Below are 23,638 nucleotides of genomic sequence, written 5' to 3' on the forward strand. Positions count from 1 at the left end.
CATTGGTTTGGTTCCTTAAGTTCCTAACCCGTCAATGTATGAGGGGTCCATGCATCAAAATTTGAGAACCATTGTCTTGTACGTGTATCCAAATAAAAGGGTGAATAGTGGAATCATAAAATGGTGTCTCAATGAAAGAAGGGAACATTTCGTACTAGAAATATGACATTACTTACTACCCAGCATCCTGATGGTGTGTCAACAAAGCGGTTGGTTTATGAGGTCCCCATCAAACTTTAGTCGCAATGTCACACCAGTAACCAGTAAGCTTCAAGGCTGGTGTATAGGTACTGATGCTTAAACTAAACAAACAACTACAGTGTTCTCCTCAGAACTCACACCACAACGGAATGGTCAGCATGTAGGCAAGACAAAGGAGTTTACCAATGCACGGACTAGGGCATTGGTGAAATGCATATATGGATCCACAATTCTGAAAAAAGAATTGCATGAATATACCAAGTCACGTAAAAGAACCATGGTATGTAAATTGTGCATTTATGATGATCAGTGACAGTTTTTAACAGGAGTATCACTTTGTTGTGGGCCAGATAAGAAATGAATAATAATATACTTGGTCTCCGAGGAACAGCAAGCAGCTCAATGTTGATGAATGAAGATCTCTTGTATTTGGAGCGAGAGGCTTAATAAAATTCACAAGAGCAGTCATTTCAAAGAGCTAGATAAATCTTTAAGCCACATTTGTTCATATACTGCTTGTTATACTGGATCGTTGCAGAAGCCATTGAAGAGTAGATAATTCAATAAATTGTAGGTATAAAGCCACATACTGGAGTTCATGATTGGTAGTCTATTTCAATTTATTATTCAAAAAACCCATTGTCTTCTGGACCCAATGCTCGTTATAATCAGACAAGCTTAGTTTCCTCTCAGTTTACGTTTTGGTTAAAAATCTTAAATTAAAAAATAGGTTTAGCATCAATCCTAAACCACTTAAACTAGACTTCACCTGTTCCATACCATCCTAGGGTGCACTCATGTTAGAGAAAGGCATTCTGTTCCTTAATTCCCTTCCCTCGCTGGCCCACACTCACACTACCTTCGTGTTCCTGCTCGTGTCTCCACCTCCCAGTGATGTCAGTGCGTTTGAGTTGTGAGTGATTAGTTGCCTTATTTTTTGCCCCCAAGTCTGGCCCATTCCTAATCAGGCCAGACTTGAGGGCCTAATCCTGCACTATTTAGCTGAGTGCTTGGACACAGAATGGTTGCTGGTTTGTCATCAACGTTACCCTTGTCACCCTCTTTGTGTCCTGCTGCATTTTGTTCCCTGCTCCCTGGTTTCCTTGTGCCTTTTTGGATTTAGTTTTTTTGTTGTCTAAGAATTAAATACGGACTGGAATTACCAAGGTTATCCCTGCCTGCTGCCACCACCTGTCTCTGCATTTGAGTCCACATCCCCACACACTGACAGTTGTGGCATATTACCGTGCTAGAAAGGTGTTCCAAACTCAAGAAGGTACAGTTTCACTCACACATGACATAGCTAAGCATTCTGGAATTTGGGTGACAAGCTTCCTTTGGGTTCTCAATTTTTTTACCATTGTAATTGGAATGTCAAGGACTTTTCACGATGTGGGTGCCACAGCTAGCGGCTTTACCTGCCAGCACTCTTAACTTAATTTTCTACATGAACTTCTTCAGAATCACCTGGAATGCTCAATAGAAATTTGGCACTCTGCTAAGCAAAGTTTAGCGTCATTCACAAAGGACAAAAAAAAAAACATTCGTCAGGCAGAATTAGTGTACGTACAGTTTACGTTTGGCCAAAATATGAACTGGTTCATGAACGATCTTTCATTGAATGCATTTAGGTGCAACACTGCCTGCCAGCGGCTTTACGGTGAAGCTACGAGGAAGTTATGAGATGGTGCTCATGCGACTTCACGCCGCAGTTGGCCACGTAAGCTACATGCAGCTGAGCACACCTCACTATTCTCTCACTCACTGACTGTGCATCGCGTTACCTTGCGGCCCTGCGTTCCCCAACAAAGAAAATGAGACCAATGCAAAGAGTGAACCCTAGACTTGTCGTTCAGCCAGTTTGGAGGCGGGACACAAGGAAAACAAACATGCATGCACATGGCAATATATCAATAATTGAGTCAATTTCTTGTGCAATTAATTGATTATCCTGCCAGGTCTATGTGAAGCAAAACTCCAAAAGATGTTGGCCTGCCTCCTCAGACAATATGGAATGACGTTCTATTGAAGCAGAACTCCTTACATAAATTTTAGGTTTCAAAACAAAATGTAACATCATTTATTACTCGATACAGCTTTATTCCTCAGGCCATAAGAGTGGCCTTAACTGCAATAAATCTAACACAAATACAGTGCAATAATCTATGACTCTATGACTCTATGGCACAAACCTAGTGCAATAACTAACACTAATCATGTGCAATAACGTTTCGGAAAATCATCAGCACTTTATCAATAAATGTGTGTTTTTTATACTTGTATTGTTCTAAAGCAATGCCACTTTCATGACTACATGAATCAATGGCAGAATCTCTTTGTAGTATTGATGTTGTGGGTAGACATAGAACCTTCAATTTATTTTTAACCATAGCTTTCAGTAATCATTGATTACATTTGAAGTACTTATTGTTGATAAATCACTCAAGATATCAATCAACATGAAAAAAATAAATAAATAAAAATCTTTTTTTTTAAACTGAACCTGCAGATGTGGGCTCACATCAGAAGAAGGGACAATGAATAGGAGATGGTGGGGGTATGTGATTGGTTGCCATGGAAATGCATTGTCAGTCAATTCTGAGGTAGAAACATGATTTTTTTTTCTGAATGCACCAATCACACCCTGGGGTGCATGCTCTACTCTGACAGCAAGCAGTGGAGATTTCTGCCAACCCACCTGCTCGTGCTGGCAGCACACATATGCTCTCTCACGCACACGCGCGCAGACACACAAAAAAAACAGTTGTTTTTAAAAAAAAAAACCCAATAGAACTAATGCATGATTGAAGACAAATAAGTTGATTGTATGCAAGAAAATGTAGAACGGCAATCAAAAAAGGGAGGCTGCTTGGAGAGTATGTGAAGGTCAAATGTTTGCATGGTCACAAGGGAGTGCACGTGAGAGATGAAGGGTAGTTTGAGCAGGATGAGTGATACAGAGAGAGGGCACTGCAGTAACAACACACACACACACACACACACACACACACCAACTCTGCACAGCAAGCTGCCTTTTGTTCAAGACAACTTGACAACACTCACCGTGTGAATGTGGACAGAAGAAAGGAGGCTGCTTCACCCCTCAGAGGGAAAAGAAAGTGGGAGAGAAGGAGAGTGGCTTCCTAGCCAAGCTGCAGCAAATTCCAAGACGCACACACTCACACACTCTCAACTGAAATCGCCCCCTCTGCCCCTCCAGCAAAAGCACTTACTGAGAATAAATAAAGGAGCACAATGTCCCATGATAAAAACCATGATAGCTACTCTTTACTCCTCTCTCCTGTTCACTGCAACCAGCATGTCCACACACACATACATATACATATATGCAAACATATACAGTATACGGTGTCAGTGTAAAGGATGCTAAACCCCTCAAATATCCACTATGAAGACAAAAACCACACACAAGCATGAGCAGGATGTTTACAGTGTGAGTGAAAGACAGAGAGAGAGAGAGAGAGAGAGAGAGAGAGAGAGATGGATGGAGGAGGAGAGTGCCACTCAGAGGCTTCCATGGCAGCCAATGAGAGGTTAAGCTGGTGCCCCTGTGGCCAATCAGAGGACAGGGTTGGATGTGTCAGTGTTGCTGCAGCTCAAAACAATCACAGTTGGCACTGATGTGTGTCGGTGTGTACCCCTGATGGTGGCTCAAGGGCACAGAAACGTGTATGCACACAAATCTACACGTGGAAGTTTGTGTTTTTAAAAACAATAACTTTATTGTTGTCTAAATCAGAGCTGAATCATTTATTTCAATCATTCAAATTATTCTAATTGTTATATTCAGCATCAATTCACAGTAAATGATAAAAAACAGGAGTATAAACTGCCACCTGACAAGCACATCTCTAAAAAGCTACATATTTACACTGGTTCACCTACTTGTGCTGCTGTCACACAGTGTTTCTCGGCGGGCACTGAAGGTTGGTCATGGTGTGATGGACAGAGATGCTGGGTCGGACACTGGCTTGAGATGTTCACTGATGGGCAGGACGGGGGACGTCTCAGGGTGAACACTCTCGGGTCGATAGGGGTTCGATAGACATGTGACCTCCAAACTCTGAACGAGATGAAAACAAAAAAAGATGAAAAAAAAAAAAAAATGAAAGTGATGTCTGAATCATTATGATGTTTCAACTTGCAACAGGGTTGGGGTCAATTATAACTGTAATTGCGTAATTTATAATTAATTCCAATTATGGCATAAATATAATCGTAATGTAATTGTAATTGCCATAAAAATTCTATAAAAATATTAATATATGTTTCATATCAAGCTTTCCCACATTTGACCATTTAAATAAAATACACAAAAAAGTCCAGACGCCCACATCAAAAACATCAAATCCTATATTTTTATTGATTAGGAAGTCTAACAATGCAACCAAACGATAAGAAAGAAATTAGATGATAGATATGTTTTTAGTGTATTTTACAGCTGATTAGGAACTCATTATCATAAGAGATGCTAACAGAAAGCTAACACAAGAGGAAGGTTAACTTTTATTAGATTAGTCATTTCCGGCTCAGTAAATGTGATTAATTGTAATTGATTTTCTGAGGATAAAAAATTATTATAAAAAAATGCTGGTCACTGTCATCATAATTTATTTGAAATATAACACGTGTAATTGAACACGTCATTGTAAGTGAAAAATGTTAACCCCAACCCTGACCTGCAGCATACATGACAAATCAGGCGAGGCAAATGAACATACACCAAGAATATGTGAAAGCAATGCATTCACAATATTACCAAATAAACAATGTTAGCTCTTTTCTGAGAGGTCAGAGAACTAATTTTACAGCCCAGAACATAAACACATGCAACTTCTAATTCAATTTGAAATTTTAAACATGAAAAATTGATGAAAAAAGCATTCTTCTCTTTGGGTCACTGGTTTCCTTTCACAGTCTGAAGCACACATGTTATAATTCATGTTCTACAGCAGTGATTTTCAACCATGGGTACGCGTACCCCTAGGGGTAAAGGAGCATATTGCTGGGGGTCCTCACAAACATTTATATATTAATACAGTATATATTCCAAAATGAGGCAGTTTCTTTTTGGACAAATTTAGCGCAAAATAGTAGTAATTTTGTCTGGTAATTTATTGAAATAGGTAAAATTCATGCTGTAGAGGCCATTTAATCACACTCCTGACAAAGGGAGAAAATAATTAGTTAGCTATATCTTAATTAATTTACCATCTATTGAAGTAATCACATTAGATTAAATGTTTTTGTGTTTATTTTGAGTTTGTGGATTAAGCCCTAGAAAACCAATGTTCAAGACACAGGAACTTTAGGAGAACCCGCTGATACACAAATGAAACAGCATATGAAATTTGGAAGGGAAACCTGAATAAACAAACATGCAAAGTGGGTAAACGGGACAAAAAAAGGTTGGGAACCACTGTTCTAGACTCTCTAATCTGACTGTAATGCATGCAGTGAATTTGTTACGTTCTGTCTCTTTGTATTATTTCTGTGTAGTAATGGCAGCTTTGAGGGTTCTGAATCTGCAGTATACCTTACGACTCTGAACAGGATAAGTGGATATAGAAAATAAATGGATGACATACACTGAATATTATGTTTTTGAACCAAAGATGTTTAGCTTTGTGGTGGTAATACAATAATTCTATTGTTTTTTATCATTTCAAAGTTTTCAATTTATTCATCAAACTAATTAGTGAGGATGCCTCCTGCAGCCTCACTAATTAGTCTAACTTTTTTCAACTTTATTGCCAATGTTCAGCTATTGCTTAGCTAATCCTAGGTTGATGCCAATGCTAGTTTAATGGTATTGCAAGGTGAATGCTAATGCTAGGTTAGTGGTAGTGCAAGGTTAATGCTAATGCCAGGTTAGTGCCAATGCTAGTTTAACGCTATTGCAAGGTGAATGCTAATGCTAGGTTAGTGGTAATGCAAGGTCAATGCTAATGCTATACTAATGCTAGGCTAATGCCATTTCTAGGTTAATGCGAACACTAGGCTAATGCTCGGTCAATGCTATTTTTAGGTTTAATGCTAATGCTATGCTAATGTTAATGCTAGCTAGTGTGAATGCTAGCTAGTGTGAATGCTAGCCAATGAAAGCTAATTCTAATGTTAGCTAATGCTAATGCTACCTAATAGTAATGCTAATACAAATCCATGCTAATGCAAATTCATGCTCATGCTAACTAATGCTAATGCTAAGCTAATGCAATGCGACGCGGGCCAGCACCTGCATCCTCACTTGCACTTTCTTCAGGAAATGCAAATATTCTATCTATTCAATTCAGTTCAATTCAACTTTATTTGTATAGTGCAATTACAACAAGTCATCTCAATGCGCTTATCAAAATATAAAATTCATAATAAGAAAGAAAAACCCAACAAGATCCACATGAACAAGCATTTAGCGACAGTGGGAAGAAACAACTCCCTTTTAACAGGAAGAAATCTCCAGCAGAACCAGGATCAGAGGTGGCAGCCATCTGCCTCGACTGGTTGGGGTTAGTGGACAGAAGGACCAACAGAACAGAATAGAGAGATAGAACATCAGAGTGTTCCAGACTAGTTGAACCGTGAACCACAGATCAGGAACTGCCATCATCAGCTTCACGACACCTGAAACAGAAAAAATAGAGAGAAGGGCGAGGAGAAGGCACTGACAGAAAAACATGATACATTATTATTAAGTCAGCCTGCCTTGGCCTTGGGTCTCACTCCAGCGGCCTAGTCAACACATATTATAAAGGTGACAAAAATCTTCCCTTTTATTGGTAAGCTAACAGTGACTCCAAGAGCTGTGAATGTGGCCGTTTATAGACGAGCCTATGTCCGCTATAGCGATTAGATTATGTTTTGATTCAGTCATGTTTATGCGGACTGTAAATCATAACCAGCTACATCAGAATTTGATTCTCTTCCGATTTATTGAACCAGTAAATGCGACCGTTTATAGACGATTATTATGTTATATGATTCCGTTAACATAAGTTATCTTAGTTTCATCGTTTACAATAATCTATGAATATGTGGTGCTAATCTATTTCTCAACAATTAGAAATATGTAGATGTGTTGACCTGAATTAATTTTGCTGTCAGTAAAGGAGAAAACAGAGAAAAGTGTAGTTTTGTTTAAATTTACTATATCCTGATATTTCCCAGTTTGATGTTTGTTAGGACACAAAGGAGCAAATGGACTGGCCACTAATACCAGCATCTCCTGTTAGAGACAAAGCCCAGCACATTTTAGAGGTGCATCAGCAATAACAAATCCTAATCAATAAATGGGTGCAATTTCACGCTCATATAAAAAAATGACTTCAACCGTATTGAACTCAGATAGAGTTGAAAGAAGCTCTTAATTTGCGCTAAAATTTGACTACAATTTGGCACGAATATTTTACTCTCTCCCGAAGAGGCTAATAGGCAGGTTTCCTTTGTTTAAAGAGTTTAAACATAGACACAACCAGGAAAAAGGCACAGCAGAGGATAATCAGGTATGCAGAAAAGATCATTGGTGTCGATCTTCCCTCCATCCAAGACTTATACCTGTCCAGGGTCAGGAAACGGGCAGGTAGCATCACTGCAGACCCCTCACACCCTGCACACAATCTGTTTAAACTCCTCCCCTCTGGCAGACGCTACAGATCACTGTACGCCAAAACTATCCACCATAAAAACAGTTTCTTACCCCCCAGGCTGTCACTCTGATCAACACTAAACAGTCAAAGAGTGTCAGACCTGCTGCTGTGAAATAACCCTGGAACTAAACACGTAATAACCCTGGATCAATCTGTCACTGAGAATATTCATGTACATAAACGTATACTATTTAATTTAAATGTTCACCTGCACTACTCATCACTGCACTATTATCCTATTATTATTATTATTATTATTATTATTATTATTATTATTATTATCTTATGTTATTGTTCTCTTGTTATATTATTTTATTTAGTTTTGCACATATTAGTCTAACTACTGTTTATATTATTTCTAGTTGATTGTTATTATTTAATGTTTACATTGTCAGAGAGAGCACAGTTCACCAAGTCAATTCCTCGTGTGTATAACATACATTACATGGCCAATAAAGTTGATTCTGATTCTATTTCTGAAACCAAACTCTAAAAAAACAAAAAAAAAAAAACGTTTCCACACAACCTCTCCTTATCCAGATTAGATTACAGGGTTGTCGGATCCTTTCTTGCCTACAGAGGGTGGCACCACAATGACATAAAAGAAAATGGATTCACCTTATATCTTTGCAAAGTACAGAGAGAAATACCAGGCTGTGTATATTGTGATAAACTCCAAATGTCCCATTATATTTGTACCATATATCCAAATCAAATGATTACAACTATAAAAAAACAACAAAAAACACAGCTTTTCTGACAAGGGAGGATGTATGGGGCCCAATGACAATAAAATAATTCTAATGAAAAAAAAAAAAAAACACAGAACAGACAACAGAAATACAAAAATACACAAAACAACAAAAACACAAAAATGAGGGAAAAATGTACAAAGTGACAACAAAAATACACTAATAATAATAATAATAATAATATAATAATAATAATAATAATAATAATAATAATTCTAAAACAGACAAACCCTTTGGTCTTTCCTGTGCTGATGCTCAGATTAACTCTTTTCTGGTCAGTTCTGGTCTGCCCTAAGCAGGCCAGATATCATCCTTCACTGATAGCAGACACCAATGGCCTCTAGTCTGAAGAGGCTCTTCTATGTTTTTGACTACCCGCTATCACACAACATACATAACACTGAGAGTACTGAGCAGTAGCAGATTCACAGAGTCAGACACGCTGAAAGCTGGTTAACCTCTGAATCTCAGATGGGTCTGTTCCCCGAAACCCTTTGACATAATAAACCCTGTGTCCACATCTGGACAGAAACCCTAAAGCTTGAACTCCGTCTCATTTATCAAAACTGCCAGTCATTATTATAAATGCTGACATGAATGTTGATAATGTGGCCCTCAGATCAGATACAATCACAGTTTTGTATCATCCAGTGTTATTAAAGTTTGCCCACCTCTGATCTATAAGTTGTACCATTGCAGTAAATTGCAACTAGATTGGCGAGGGGGTTGAATTCATGTAAAGTTAAAATCAATTGGATGTTTTAACAACCTGACATGATGCTGACTTGTATTTTCCTTTCGGATAAAGCCAAAGACTTTTAAGTCACAGGCGCTGCACTTGCTATTTTTAAATGTCAGAGGGCAAAATGGGTAAAAGGTCCAAAGCTCTCCCTTAGCACTTCATCTTCTATATTCCTCAGCACAGGCAGAGGAAAGGAGCACCTGCATGGCAGAAATGCAGCTTCAGCTGAACTCCTCACTGTCACATCCTTTAGCTTCCAGCGTCAGACAGAAACCACACATACACAATGTATGCAATAAAAAATATGTCACCAATATTACAAAGGCCACATTAACAGAACAACATTTGCAGCCAACAGCAAACATAAGCCAACAATGAGGAAATACTAAACATTTCCTGCTACACTTGCTTAACCTAAGAGCTTGTTTTCCAGGTTCTCGTGATTGGCAGAGCATACGGTTACCTGATACACTGATTGTCATGAAAACATTCTTTCAGCCAGCATGTTTCAAACCAGCACAACTTGTTTTTACTTTACTCGGGTGCCCGAAAAAAGTGAGTTTCCTTAAATAAGCAGCCGCATCCTCAGGTGACAAGCTTTCTACATACTACGAACTAATACTCACACTGCACCATACGCTCCTCTACAAAGTGTGCACTTGTTAGAAGTGCACAAAGGGTTTGAGTGCGCAGGTTACAAGTGTGCAAAAATTGCAGAATTGGGACAATGCGGTTTACGTCATCGACTTGCGTAGCTGCGTCATATCAGAATCAGAATCAGAATCAACTTTATTTACCAAGTAATGTATTGAATACACACGAGGAATTTGTCTTGGTGAACTGTGACATTCTGTGACATTCTGCCCAGCTGATTTCTGCTCCACTACTTTACAAGCACATCTCTCTGAACATGATTACATTTAGTTTTATGATTAGAATTTATTTGTTATGCAGTTCGAGTATGAAATTTTAATATTGTTACAACTCCTAGATCGATTTCAAGAGTAAAATATAAATTAGGGATCCATATTCTGTTCAGTTCCTTTATTTTATTAAATGGTGATCATACTGAACAATTATCAATAAAGAAGTGGTTCACAGTTTATCTCATTGTACAAATAATTTTATAATAAGTTTATACAGGTAGCAGCAAGCCAGATTTAAGGTTTTAATGCCCAATTGTTGTATTATTAATGCCACAAATAAAGACAAATTTGCATATTTCATTTAAGATTTGTAAACATTCCATCAAGCAGAGGAATGAGGAAAATTTCAATATTCAAAAGAAAATTGTACACAACAGAAAACTTTGGAGCAAAAAAAAGTGGAAAATTTCAGACAAAAACTCCAGCTTAAACGTTAAAAAGATACAGTCCATGCACTCATCACTTGGAAAAATAGAAAAACCCTTTATTACGGGGTCAGAAATATTTAAAAGGAAAAAAAAAAAAGTAAAAGTAAAATTGAAGGTCACTTTGTCAGGCCCTGTGGGGAAAAAAAGCAGTAGTTGATATGAGTTGATCCACAAATGTTAAAAGAAATGTTTATTGGTTATTAGTAAATTATTTGAAGTAGCTACATCATTTTAATTTCAAATGTAAAATGCGTAACTAAGTGGTATCTGGTAAGTTTTATGTTTTTATAGTTTTGTTTGTATACATCCTTTATTTATATGTTTATTGTACAAGTGTAAAGTTTAAATTGAATGTTACATGAATAATTGCACAAAAAAAAGTAATGAAATGGTTAACAGAATGTGAGTAAATACCGGTGCATAAATCACCGTAATGCTTTATCAGATATTTATATATAGATATTCTTTCCAAGTAACATAGCAAACCTTGATTGTATTTATACTAACATTACAGCATAAGAAAAGTAAAAATATTTCAATACTAATTCTGGAGAATTAGGACACCCTACACACTCGCACCCTCATCGGGAATGCGCAAATGAGGAGTGCGAGGGTGCAAGTGCGAGTATTGGGACGGGGCCACACTCTCGCTCTGGTTCAGTTCTTCCGCATTAGGTCAAAGGTCAAGAGGGGTATACTCGCCATGGCTGACAGTGTAGGAAGCGAGTCTGACAGAGATATTGATTATTTTTGAAAGGTGCCACACTTACCGTTAACGTGGGTTTTGCTAACGTGGGTTCAGATTCCACATTTGACAAATCATTTTTTTCATTTTAACATATTTAACACGGCAAATTCCACCTTTGAAAATACATATCCAATAAAAATAAACATTTTAGGGTTAGGAATAGAGTTACAGTTAGGGTGAGGGATAGACTTACAGTTAGCGATAAAATAAAAGGGTTAGCAGAAGACCCTTCAGAAGTGTGGAAAGGCCTGCGTGAGTTTACTAACTACAGGAAACCCTCCCCCACCCTGTAGGTAACAATAGACTGGCTGAAGACCTGAATAGCTTCTACTGCAGGTTTTCACATCCACCACCCAGCTCATTAGCATCAGCCCATCACCTGGACTCTGCCCTTCCTGCTCCCCCTACCTCACCCTCTGACCCCCCACCTGCCCTGAAGATAGGACTCAATGACTATCGATCCATTGCTCTGACATCCGTAGTCATGAAGTCCTTTGAGAGGCTGATACTGAGCCACCTGAAGGACATCACAGGACCCCTGCTGGACCCCTGCAGTTTGCCAATTGGGCAAACAGGTCGGTAGAGGATGCAGTCAACATGGGACTGAACTCCATCCTGCATCACCTCGACTCCCCAGGGACCTACGCTAGGATCCTGTTTTGGATTTCAGCTCTGCATTCAACACCATCATCCCGGACATCCTTCACCAGAAACTCACCCAGCTCACAGTGCCGGCCTCCACCTGTCAGTGGATCACCAACTTCCTGACTGACAGGAAGCAGCAAGTAAGGCTGGGAAGCATCACATCCAGCACCCGGTCACTCAGCACTGGCGCCCCTCAGGGGTGTGTTCTCTCCCCACTGCTATTCTCCCTCTACACCAATGACTGCACCTCAGGGGACCCCTCTGTGAAACTCCTGAAGTTTGCAGACGACACCACCGTCATCGTCTCATCAGGGATGGGGACGAGTCTGCCTTCAGACGGGAGGTGGAACAGCTGGCTCTCTGGTGCAGTCAGAACCATCTGGAACTGAACCCGCTCAAGACTGTGGAGATGACAGTGGACTTCAGGAGAATGCCCCCCCCCCCCCACACACACACACACTCCCCCCCTTACCATTCTGAATAGCAACCGTGGACTCTTTCAGGTTCTGGGTTCCACAATCTCACAGGACCTGAAGTGGACCTCCCACATAGACACAACCAGGAAAAAGGCACAGCAGAGGATGTACTTCCTGCGTCAGCTGAGGAAGTTCAACCTGCCCCAGGAGCTGCTGATAATGTTCTACACCTCCATCATTCAGTTTGTTCTGTGCACCTCCATCACTGTCTGGTTTGGATCTACAACCAAACTAGACAGACACAGACTACAACGGATAATCAGGTATGCAGAAAAGATCATTGGTGTCGAACTGCCCTCCATCCAAGACTTATACCTGTCCAGGGTCAGGAAACGGGCAGGTAACATCACTGCAGACCCCTCTCACCCTGCACACAATCTGTTTAAACTCCTCCCCTCTGGCAGACGCTACAGATCACTGTACGCCAAAACTACCCACCATAAAAACAGTTTCTTCCCCCCAGGCTGTCACTCTGATCAACACTAAACAGTCAAAGAGTGTCAGACCTGTTTCTGTAAATAACCCTGGAACTAAACACGTAATAACCCTGGATCAATCTGTCACTGAGAAGTTGATGTACATAAACGTATACTATTTAATTTAAATGTTCACCTGCACTACTCATCACTGCACTACTATCTTGTTATTATTATATTTATTTTACTATTATTATTATTATTATTATTATTATTATTATTATTATTATTATTATTATTATTATTATTTTCTTGTCATTGTTATCGGTTATTTTATTTAGTTTTGCACATATTAGTCTAACTACTGTTTATATTTATGTTTATATATGTATATATGTATATATATATATTTTCTTTTTTTCAGTTGATTGTTATTATTTAATGTTTACACTATTAGAGAGAGCACAGTTCACCAAGTCACCATTATTTTTACAGTTGAAGCGTTGATTCCTCAAAAGATTTTTTGTGCAAACATGGCATCAGTGTCCAAGGCAGAAAGACGGAGTTAGCTGCTAAAGCTTATGCTGCACACGAGCCGAAAACTCCGGTTTTGCCTGACGTTTCAACAGTGACCCAGGTTATAGTCAAATTTTGTAAACATGAATCAGCTGATCAGTGCTGTTTCACTTAATCAGAATCAGAAAATACTTTATTAAACACCGAGAGGTTTAATAAAGTATAATGTAAGTATACTATAAGCATAGCGATGTATTAAAAAACAACACTAATAATGATAATTATACACATTCAGAAAAACAGGAGCAGAAAATGTGCTAATGAAATGATCTGTCCACTTCCTTCAAATATGTAAATTTAAATAATAGCTTAATAAAAAAAAACAATCATATGGACCTGGTTAATGAATGTTGTACCTCATAAATGTACCTTTTCAAAGTGAGAACTCATACTGTAATACCTGCCTGGTCCACATCCCTGGTGTCATATATGGGCTAGTTTATATACATGTACAGTACAGGTCTGTGATATGGAGCAATTGTTAGTCATGAACACAAAAATTAGACCAAGTCAAGAAATAGGTGATACAGTATATTCTATTATTCTCTGTGTATTTTAACCATCTCACACCACTACCATTAATATATGTTTAGTTATAATTTATAATATTAAACAATATAATATATAAACATAATGTGGCTAAAGATGTATCTTGATCCCTTTTTCTTGAACCACAGAGTGTCTGTTTCATGTCAGTTATAATCTGATAATATGTCTTACATACAATAAGACTTGTGTTTTAGATCATTTATTTAAAGTTTTTCAAGGCACATTATTGCATTGGTACGGTTATGGTGAGTTTCCGTGAGTGCATTTCCTTTTAAATGTCACCGCAAAGAATTGTGGGTCAGCATTACCTCGTCTCCTTTGGTAAAGGATGCATCAGTGTTTCCTAGGCTAAAGGAGTTAAAAAAAACATGAAGCATTGAGCCTCTTTTCCTCAGCTTAAAGAGAACGTGGACGCCCTTTATCACTGCCGCCACTTAAACACTTCCGGGGGTGAAGGAACAGTGGATAGTAAAGGATAGGAGGGACTATACAGGTGGAGGAAGTAAACTGTGCCGACCTGTCCGCATCTTCCTGAAAGATAATCAAACCGGGGGTTTTCCTTAATGATTCCAGCAGGGAACGAGGCACCGATGGTCTTTTTTTAGTATAAAAGGATCGTTTACAGCCCACGGTTCGCGTCTCTGGTGAGTTTACTTTAATTTCCCGTTAAATGAATTCTGTAGGAGTAAATGTACTGGAAAGTCAGGCTTCAGCGCTTTCACTCTCCGTAAGGACTGTTTAGATTTCAGCTGCTATTCCCTATGGTTTCTACCAGCAGTTTTTCCGCTACCGCTCCTATTTTTCGGAAACATGCAGGATCCGGGACTTGACCCGGTGTAGTGTAGAATAAACCTACCGTGAATGTTTCCTACGGTAGACATTGGGCATGCGCGTCTGTCATTTAAAAAAAAAAAAAAAAAGGTCTAATTTTTCCTTTAATTATTAGGTTTCGGGTTAGGGTTAGAATTGGGGTTCATCAAAGTAGGAAAAATTAAGGTTGCAAAATATTGTACGTATACGCTTACATTGCAATTTAAAATCCGTCCTGGTCCTGTCTGTGTGCAGCTTTATCACTTGAAATAAAGGTTGATGATAACGTTGACTTGAGTTTCAAACTTTTGTAAGTTTTTTTCGCGATTATATTTCGATTATTATTTTATGATTTATTATGTTAATGAAGGAGCTGTATAGGTTTTGTCAGGCATGGTGTTAAGACTGTTCGGCTGAACTGAAGTTTCTGTTTAATTTAAGTAATTTATTGTAGCTGTAGGGCCATATCAAATTTTTATTTCATTTCCCCCCCCCCCCCCCGCCGCCCCCATCATCCACCCCCCCCCAAAAACCCCCCCCCCCCCCCAAAAAAATCCGTGTTCTCCAAATATAAATATTTTTTAATTTGGTCTTTTTGTTGTTGACATAGCCCCCCACCCCCACCCCCCCGCAAAATGTTAGTGTTTAACTCTTGTTAGGAAACTAATTAAAAAAAAAAAAAATCTAAAAAAAAAAAAATCTAAATATACCTTAAAACCATGTGTAAGATCCAAATAAAAGGTAGATATAAGTTAAACTGACATGGTTTATTCTGACTGTTCCTTTTTAATTATTTATAAAATGTCATATAAAGATGTATGAGAGCAGCATTAATGTCACCCAATTTCCCCTCAGGTATCAATGGTTTACTGAATCTGAGCAGGTTTATTGTTTTGATCAATTTAAATTAACCTTTAAATTTTCTTGGTGACATCATGCCAGACTGTAATGATTAGACAAAAACAAATTAACGCAATGATGCATCAGTTATTTCACCACTAGGGGCCATAATTTTTTTTTTTTACAGTTTTAGAAGCTATGAAGTTATCATTAGCCTACGATGTTTCAGACTACAATCCCTGGCATCGGTGCTCTCGTCCACAACTAGGGATGTCCCGATAAAACTTTTTCACTTCCGATACAATACCGATTTTGCAGCCTTGGGTATTGGCCGTCGGCCGATATTGATATCGAGACGATCCTATATCATACATACTTTCATTACTTATTTCATAGTGTGGAATGTTAGAAAATGCTTGATCAAGTGATGTTACTCAAACAGAGAACAATAGTCAGCAACAGTAGGTATGAGAAAAACTGACCCAATTACAATACATAGCCATGCATGCTGATGAATAGTTGACTTAACCAGCGTACCGTAGTTTTGTAAGATTGACAATGACTCAAGATATAATATTTGCAAAATATTTTAGTGTCAATATTAAGTTGTTCTGCAACAAGTAGGGATGGGCGATATGGCCTAAAAAAATATCCCGATAATTTCTGGTATTTATCACGATAAATAAAACACTTTAAATAAATAAAACAATTCCCAACTTAAAGTGTAAACAGGTTCCTTGCAAACACAAATACAGTAAATCTGAATACATCAACACATTAAAAAAGACTCTATGTCCATATTAGTCAAGTTGACGACTAGTCGATGACATCACCAAAAGCCCAAGCCGAGCCAAGTGGCAGCTGAGTGCAAAAAAAAGGCAGCAGAGTGCCGGTGTTGTAACATTATACAGAACTAGTACAGTGCCCGTCGGAAGTATGTATTCATGTGGGAGCATAAGGGATATATTTGCGGGTGCAAAATGTGGGGGCAATTTTCCTGGTTTAATTCTATAGAACATGTGCATGACTTCATCACTTTTATATTTTTTTGTATGGTGTATTTTTCTGTAACCTATGTTTTTGGAGTCATGTGTATTTGTGTATCTTTCTGTTGTCTTTTTGTGCATAAGTGTTTGCTGTTTTTTGTAATGTATGTTTTTTTTTGTCGTGTATTTTTGTATAATTATTGTTTTTGTTGCTATTGTAGTGTGATTCAGGAGTCATTTGTGTATTTTTTGTATGAATATTTAGTTTTGTGTATTTTGAGCCATTTTCATATTTTTGTTGTATTTTTCTGTAAATGTATTTTCTGTAAATTTTTTTGAAGTCGAGTACAGTGCCGGTCATTAGCATGTATTCATATAGTGGGAGCTTAAGAAGAGTTGTCAATTATGGGCATAATAATAACAACATACTCTGTAGCATTATAAAGGGGTATATTTGCAGGTGCAAAGTAAAATAGCATGTGCAATTTCCCTGGTTTAATTCTATGAGACATGCGCATGATAAATGTGTTTTTTAACTCATTTTTATATATTTTTTCGTTTGGTGTTTTTTCTGTAATGTACAGTGCCCGTCGGAAGTATGCATTCATGTGGGATTATAAGTATTTAGTTTAGTGTATTTTGAATCATTTTCATGTTTTTGTTGTCGTTTGGTGTATTTTTCTGTGTTGTCTTTTGTGTAATTTTTGTATAAATATTTAGTTTTGTGTATTTTGAGTCATTTTCATATTTTTTTGTTGTTTGTGTGGTGTGCCTGCCTAACTTTCACTAAACTTATTATTTTCAGTAGTTAGGTTCAGTGGCAGGTGTGTCGTGAGTGAAGCTGCAGTAATCATCAGGCGGCTTCACTAAGTAGCAACGTTTACTGATCTGACTCAACACTACAGTCACTACCACCCAATGGACAGGTGTCATGGCACAGACTGTAACCGGACTAAATGGTGGTCCGTTACACACATAAACACGTAGACGGTGATCGATAATGAAGCGCACCTGATCGGTGTGTGTGCGAGAGACTCTCTACCATGGACACAAATCTCCTCCGTTGGTTCTCTCTCACACATGCGCGCTGCTGAGAATTGTGCAGCTTTCAACACAGCAGCCATTGCCGTCAATAACTTCTGGGTGAGGTCAGTCTGGTCTAAATAGCGAACGGTCAAACTTACATGAAAATAAACGTTTCGAAATGTCATCACCAAATAAAGAACAGTAAAAAAGTATTTTTCCTCAAAAGAGAAAAGAGAAGTCCACGGGAGCTCACGCACGCACCGGAAGTGAGCTGTGCAGTGAAATAGATATAGATGGTGCGCTAGCGCCCCCTCACACCCTGAGGTCAAAAGTTGAATAGGTTTCATTTCGGGGCCGTCCAGAAGTGAAATAAAATTAAAATAAACATTTTGAAATGACCAAATTACTCCAAAATAACAGATACACACACTCGGGGTATTTTGAACCCGTTGACCGAGTTTCAGGTCGAACTCGCACCGCGTCGGGGAGATATTTGCTCCATACACACACGCACAGACACATCCATCCACACATTCACACAGACCTCCCTTGCTTTTATAGGTAGATATGAAAATAAAGTTAAAAAAAAAATACAATACTTGTAAAGTGCTGCCTGGTAATAATATTCTAAAACAAACAAACAAAAACATTAAATATTATAGAAATAAGCTCACAGCTTGTTAACAGCTTTTAAAAAACAAAAAGTACAGCACAGTTCCAGCATGTAGCTCTTGGTTTAGACCTTCATACTTTTGGCGAGAAAAAAATACTGAGATATGCTGGCAGTTACAAATGCAAAACAAAAATGTGCTTGTTCATTCAAAACTTGTCGCTAGCGTTAGCCATGACGTACAGGCTTGCACATGTAGCTGCAGGCGGAAGTAAACACACGCAACTTTCGTTCCATTCTGGGAACTCACCCGTGCACGACCCTGTACCAAACCAAACGTCCTGTACCCAAACGGTTCAATACAAATACATGTATTGTTACATCCTTAAAAAATACACATAATGACTCCAAAAAACATAAATTACAGAAAAATACACCAAAAGAAAAAAAAAATACAACACATTTATCATGCGCATGTCCCATAGAATTAAACCAGGGAAATCACACACACACACACACACACACACACACACACACACACACACACACACACACACACACACACACACACACACGCACACTCTTTGACAGCAAATGTATTGACATTCTTCAACTCTTGCACTCCCTCACAGTCACAAGGCTGTCCCGAAAAATAGTCCCATTTGATTTTTCCGTGAATCTGTATCAGGTAGTACCGAAGGAATTTGAACCTGAATTCATATGATTAGATCGGTTGGGGTTGAACGACTACATAATTTTAAAGGTCGACTCTATATCCATATTAGTCAAGTTGACGAAGACTAGTCGATGACGTCACCAAAAGCCCAAGCCAAGCCAAGTGGCAGGCGAGTGCAAAAAAAAGGCAGCAGAGTGCCGGTGTTGTGCCAAAATCTGTGATCCGAAAAAATCTGTGACCGCAGGTGGCAACAGTTCCAACCCCTGCGGCTTCTCGGTGGACATTTACTCCCCCTTATCACAGATTTTTTCGGGTAATAGACTTTGGCACAATACCACCACCAGCCCCTGGGACACGGGACATGCTATAGAAGCTAAGTAAACCCAGGAACACTGCTGCTTCGCCTACCGTGAGTCTACGGTAACTGTTAAGCCCCGAGGCTTCCTCAGAGCCGGGCGTTTAGACTTTGTTTGGGCTGTTTTTACGGTAGCTTTGGCTTCCATCACTGAAGTCGGTGGAGAAGAATTACAAACGTGTTTAAGGGGGAGTAAATATCCGCCGAGAAGCAATTGGAATTGTCGCCACCTACGGTCGCAAATTTTTTGGGTCACAGATTCTGGCACAACAGCGGTCTTCCCCCACTAATGGAGCCTCAGTCCTGCTCTGCTGATGTTTTCCAGATCTGCTTAATACACAAACATGTTACCACTACAGCTAACATTAGCATGTACAGTATATTAGCCGTAGTATCTGCCTACCAGCTACAGTTTGAGGAGAAACACTTGATGTTGTGCTGCCTTGCCGTGCAGGGGTACTAGGACCCTCGTTTTCTGTGTTGCAGGTACTGCGACTAGTCAACGTCACGTAGACAGAGTCGCGAGACAACAATAAAGTCGACTTGTTGACTAGTCTGTTCAACCCCTGCTGATTATTTATTGTTTTTTTTAACTCACTAATCGGTGATTGGCCCAAAAATCCTGATCGTGCAAAGCCTAGCACAGAGCATAAAAAAGCAATAAATTAAGATACATCTTTTCCTTTTTTTATGTCGTTCAGCAGCGCTGGACGTCACTCACACACGTCTTTAACTAGTTATATGCCATGTGAGAAACAAAGGCATTTTACTGAGTAAATAGCAGAGGTGAAAGTAATGGATTACAAGTACTTGTGTTACTGTAATTGAGTTGCGTTTATGGGTACTTGTATATTTCTAAATGAGTGGTTTTCCTTGTACTTAAGTATGTTTTAAAAGAAGTAAAGTTATTTGTTACATTTTTACACCCAACCTAGCAACCGAGAGTAAATTCTGATTTTTTTTTGTTTAAAAATGATCAATGAAAAATGATCAATGAGAAATGAAATGACCAGACAACAATCAAATGTATCACATCATAGCCAACCAATCAGATAAAACGTAATGCACAGAATTGAATGCTGGTATTTTTGAGTTAATAAATTTAGCTATACTTAGTCTGTTTTTTATTTTGAATTGAATTTATTGGTGTTATTTTATTTAAATTTAAACAGCTATTTTTGAAAAACTAAATTTTGTTGGTTAAAAAGAAAAGTGTCATTTAGATCATCTCTGCTCTTTGTGTGTGTATGTGTGCGTGCGTGTTCATGTGTGTTTTTCCAAAGGGAGATGCTAATAAGATGAGACACACCATTTCAAACATTTTATGTGAGGAGGTTCCTGTATTAAATGTTGCCACTACGCTCTGATTCATTCCCTGTAGATCAGCAGGAGGATGCCATAGTTCACTCTGTGTTCCCGATGGCTTCTACAAAGGAACCGTTGCTAAGGTAAGAATCCCTATTAGCTGTTTATTTGAGCTGTCCATCCTTTTCTTTTCACATTGTGGGCATTTTACATGATCCACTCTGCACTGTTTGTACAATATTTGGCACCATAGCAGTAGTTTGATAGGAGACCACTGAGAATTCCAGGTGCCACAGTGGGGGACAGTCACTCCAGTGGTATCTGTCATTGTGTCCTTGGGCAAGGCACTTCACCCACATTGCCTTCAGGGCTCTACACTAACTTTTCCAGTGGTGGCACTGATGCGACTAACTTTCTCAGTTTGTTGCACCAGCACAGAATTTGGTCCTTCTTTTTCAAGCCATGCAGCACTAGTTGACTTAACTGGCGTACCGTAGTTGAAGTAAAGATTGACAGTGACTCGACATATGATATTTGTAAAATGTTTTAGTGTCAATATTAAGTTTTCAAGCAGTGGCTGAAATTATTGTATATAATTTTAAATGACGTAACAAAAATGTTTTAAATAACAGCAAAGCATAACAACAGGTTACATGAATTCTGTTTTTTTATTTTTGCAGAATGCTGTCTTTGAATTAAGTGAACAGTAGCATAACCAACTTAGCATCTGCATTGCTTCACCCCATGGAATTCAATTCAGTGGGCCCAGCTCTTATAGCGGGGTCTCCTAACCCTATTCCTCAGTCTGGGAGAACCACAGCTGAACATCTGGCCTGACATCATAATTTATCAGTTCTGACCCCTCGATGCTGATTCTGATGAGGTCCTCCTCTTTGGTGTGGAATCGTGTATGCGCTGTGCATGTACGCTCTCCGCTCGACACGCTCTTCGCTCGTCGCGCCTCCCATACTCTCTGTTGCTCCGCTTGCCCGGAGTGTGTTTGTCCCAATGTCTGTGAAGAGACATGATCTAGCACGGACCACGTCTCTCCCCAGTGTTGGTGACGCAGCAGCTGTTGTTTGGTAGTGTTGTGTTCAAGACCACACTATCCGAGACCAGAATACACTGAGACCAAGACAAGACCAAGACTTTCGGGAGCCGAGACCGAGTCAAGACCAATACCGAGACAAGCTGAGACCGACACCAAGACCATAAACATTTTTTTTTCAATTTAAAAAATATATAAATAAATAAAATTATGACAAGGTTCGACAGTGAAATAACATCTCTCTTTAATTTGAGTTTATTTTAAATACAATTGATGGACAAAAAAGGTGCCTGCAAAAAATTAGCTAAAATATTAAAACTACTACTGATAAATTCACAATTATTCTACATATTTGAAAACTAGATTTTTATGTCAGCTGAATGTACAGCAAGTGTTTAAAAGCATTTCTGCCCAGAAATAATGATTATTGATTCTGATTCTCTGAGTTGTGCAGGTCAACAGGTCACAGATTTCATTTTTTTTGGTTGGAAAAAGCCTTTACACAGGCCATTTTTATTAATTCACTTAGTTGATATAGTTTAATCTGGTTGCTGTAATGTAACTAGAATATTCAATTAACAAAGGTTTCCAACTGTAACTGTAAAAGTGAAACTTTCTGAAATAAAACTACAAACAAGTTGTCATCAGTGTAAAAAACATAGAGCTACAGGTAGATGTGAAACTAAATAAAACAAACTCAAACCCTGGAAAAGTCATGTAACAAACTAATCAATAGTTCTTGTTGAGAATTATTATTATTATTCTGGATACAGTGGAAACAGAAACTATAAAAAATTATTATATTGTGAACCTGTTTATATTGTGGGGAACATATTATATACATACATGTAATTGGAGTCTAAAGACACAAAAAACACCACTTTAAAAAGATAACTAATATAAGACCTTTTTACAGTTATTTGAGTCATTCTGGCTTGTGCAACTTGTTGTGATGACGCGCTGGTGACGACATAATCCAAGATGGCGGCGGCCCGGACTACAGCCGAGGCTATGTAATAAAAACCTTAAAAGACATGGATATAATGAAAAGAGTGGATGGACAGATGCATAAAAATGCGGACTTCACACGGACACACACAACTTATTAAACACACGGACTTATTAAACACACACGGACCTCGGTAAACGGAACAGGCTTCACCAGACGCTGGCACTAGGACCCAGAGGCAGAGTAAGTGCGTCCCCTGTACTGCATTCACAGGCTGTAATATCACCAGTTTATCATTTTACCAGTTGTTAGAGTTACTATCTTTACCACTGAGATACTATTTATTACTGGTGATTGTTTTCTGGAGTTTTACTGGGATTAGTTCATATCTCCCTTGCGCTCCGCGGTCCAAACTGACACCGTAGCCAGACGCGCACTCACGAGTGCGTCACACACGTCACTCAGTCACATTAAGGAAGGTTGCGGTCATTATACGGGGTGGATTAAAGAATGAATAAAAGATTGTTTTATCCTGTTCTTCTCCGTGTTATCACATTATAAAAAAGGAATTATACCAGGAATACCAGGAATTAGTGCTGGTCTCGAACGGTCTTGAGATTAAATCCCGAGTCCGGGCAGCCCGAGTCCAAGACAAGACCAAGTCAAAATGCTTCAGAGTCCGAGACGAGACGAGACCTTTAAAATTTGGTCTCGAGACCGGTCTCGACTACCACAACACTAAGTGTTTGGGGACATGGCAGCGTGTGTAGTGTCCATGTCGGACACTGATTCATAGGAGGAAGACTCAGACGACAAGGAAGACTGCAGTCAACCAGCCGTGGTTTGCGTTTGCCTGGTCAAATCAGCCGCACGTTGTTTTCTTGTGTGCGAATATACTAACACTTACGGT

The 23,638-nt window shown here is 38.8% G+C and overlaps 1 protein-coding gene and 1 pseudogene across 5 annotated transcripts in view; one reads left to right on the forward strand and one right to left on the reverse strand.

Annotated features, from left to right (window-relative positions):
• LOC114465942 (anoctamin-4) overlaps positions 1 to 4,161 on the reverse strand; it is a 49,146-nt gene extending 44,985 nt beyond the window's left edge. For 3 of the 5 annotated variants that reach the window (XM_028451327.1, XM_028451324.1, XM_028451329.1), the window contains exon 1: positions 3,265 to 3,654. The gene's annotated coding sequence lies outside the window, so the exon portion shown is untranslated. Of the gene's footprint in view, positions 1 to 176; positions 298 to 3,264; positions 3,655 to 4,107 lie in introns of those variants that run through there. The other 2 variants (XM_028451326.1, XM_028451325.1) reach the window with 2 other exon arrangements.
• Positions 4,162 to 14,609: 10,448 nt separating this feature from the next.
• LOC114465945 (NXPE family member 3-like) overlaps positions 14,610 to 23,638 on the forward strand; it is a 32,876-nt pseudogene continuing 23,847 nt past the window's right edge.

This window comes from Gouania willdenowi, chromosome 6 (assembly GCF_900634775.1).
Source record: "Gouania willdenowi chromosome 6, fGouWil2.1, whole genome shotgun sequence".
In the NCBI taxonomy this organism is placed as follows: domain Eukaryota; kingdom Metazoa; phylum Chordata; class Actinopteri; order Blenniiformes; family Gobiesocidae; genus Gouania; species Gouania willdenowi.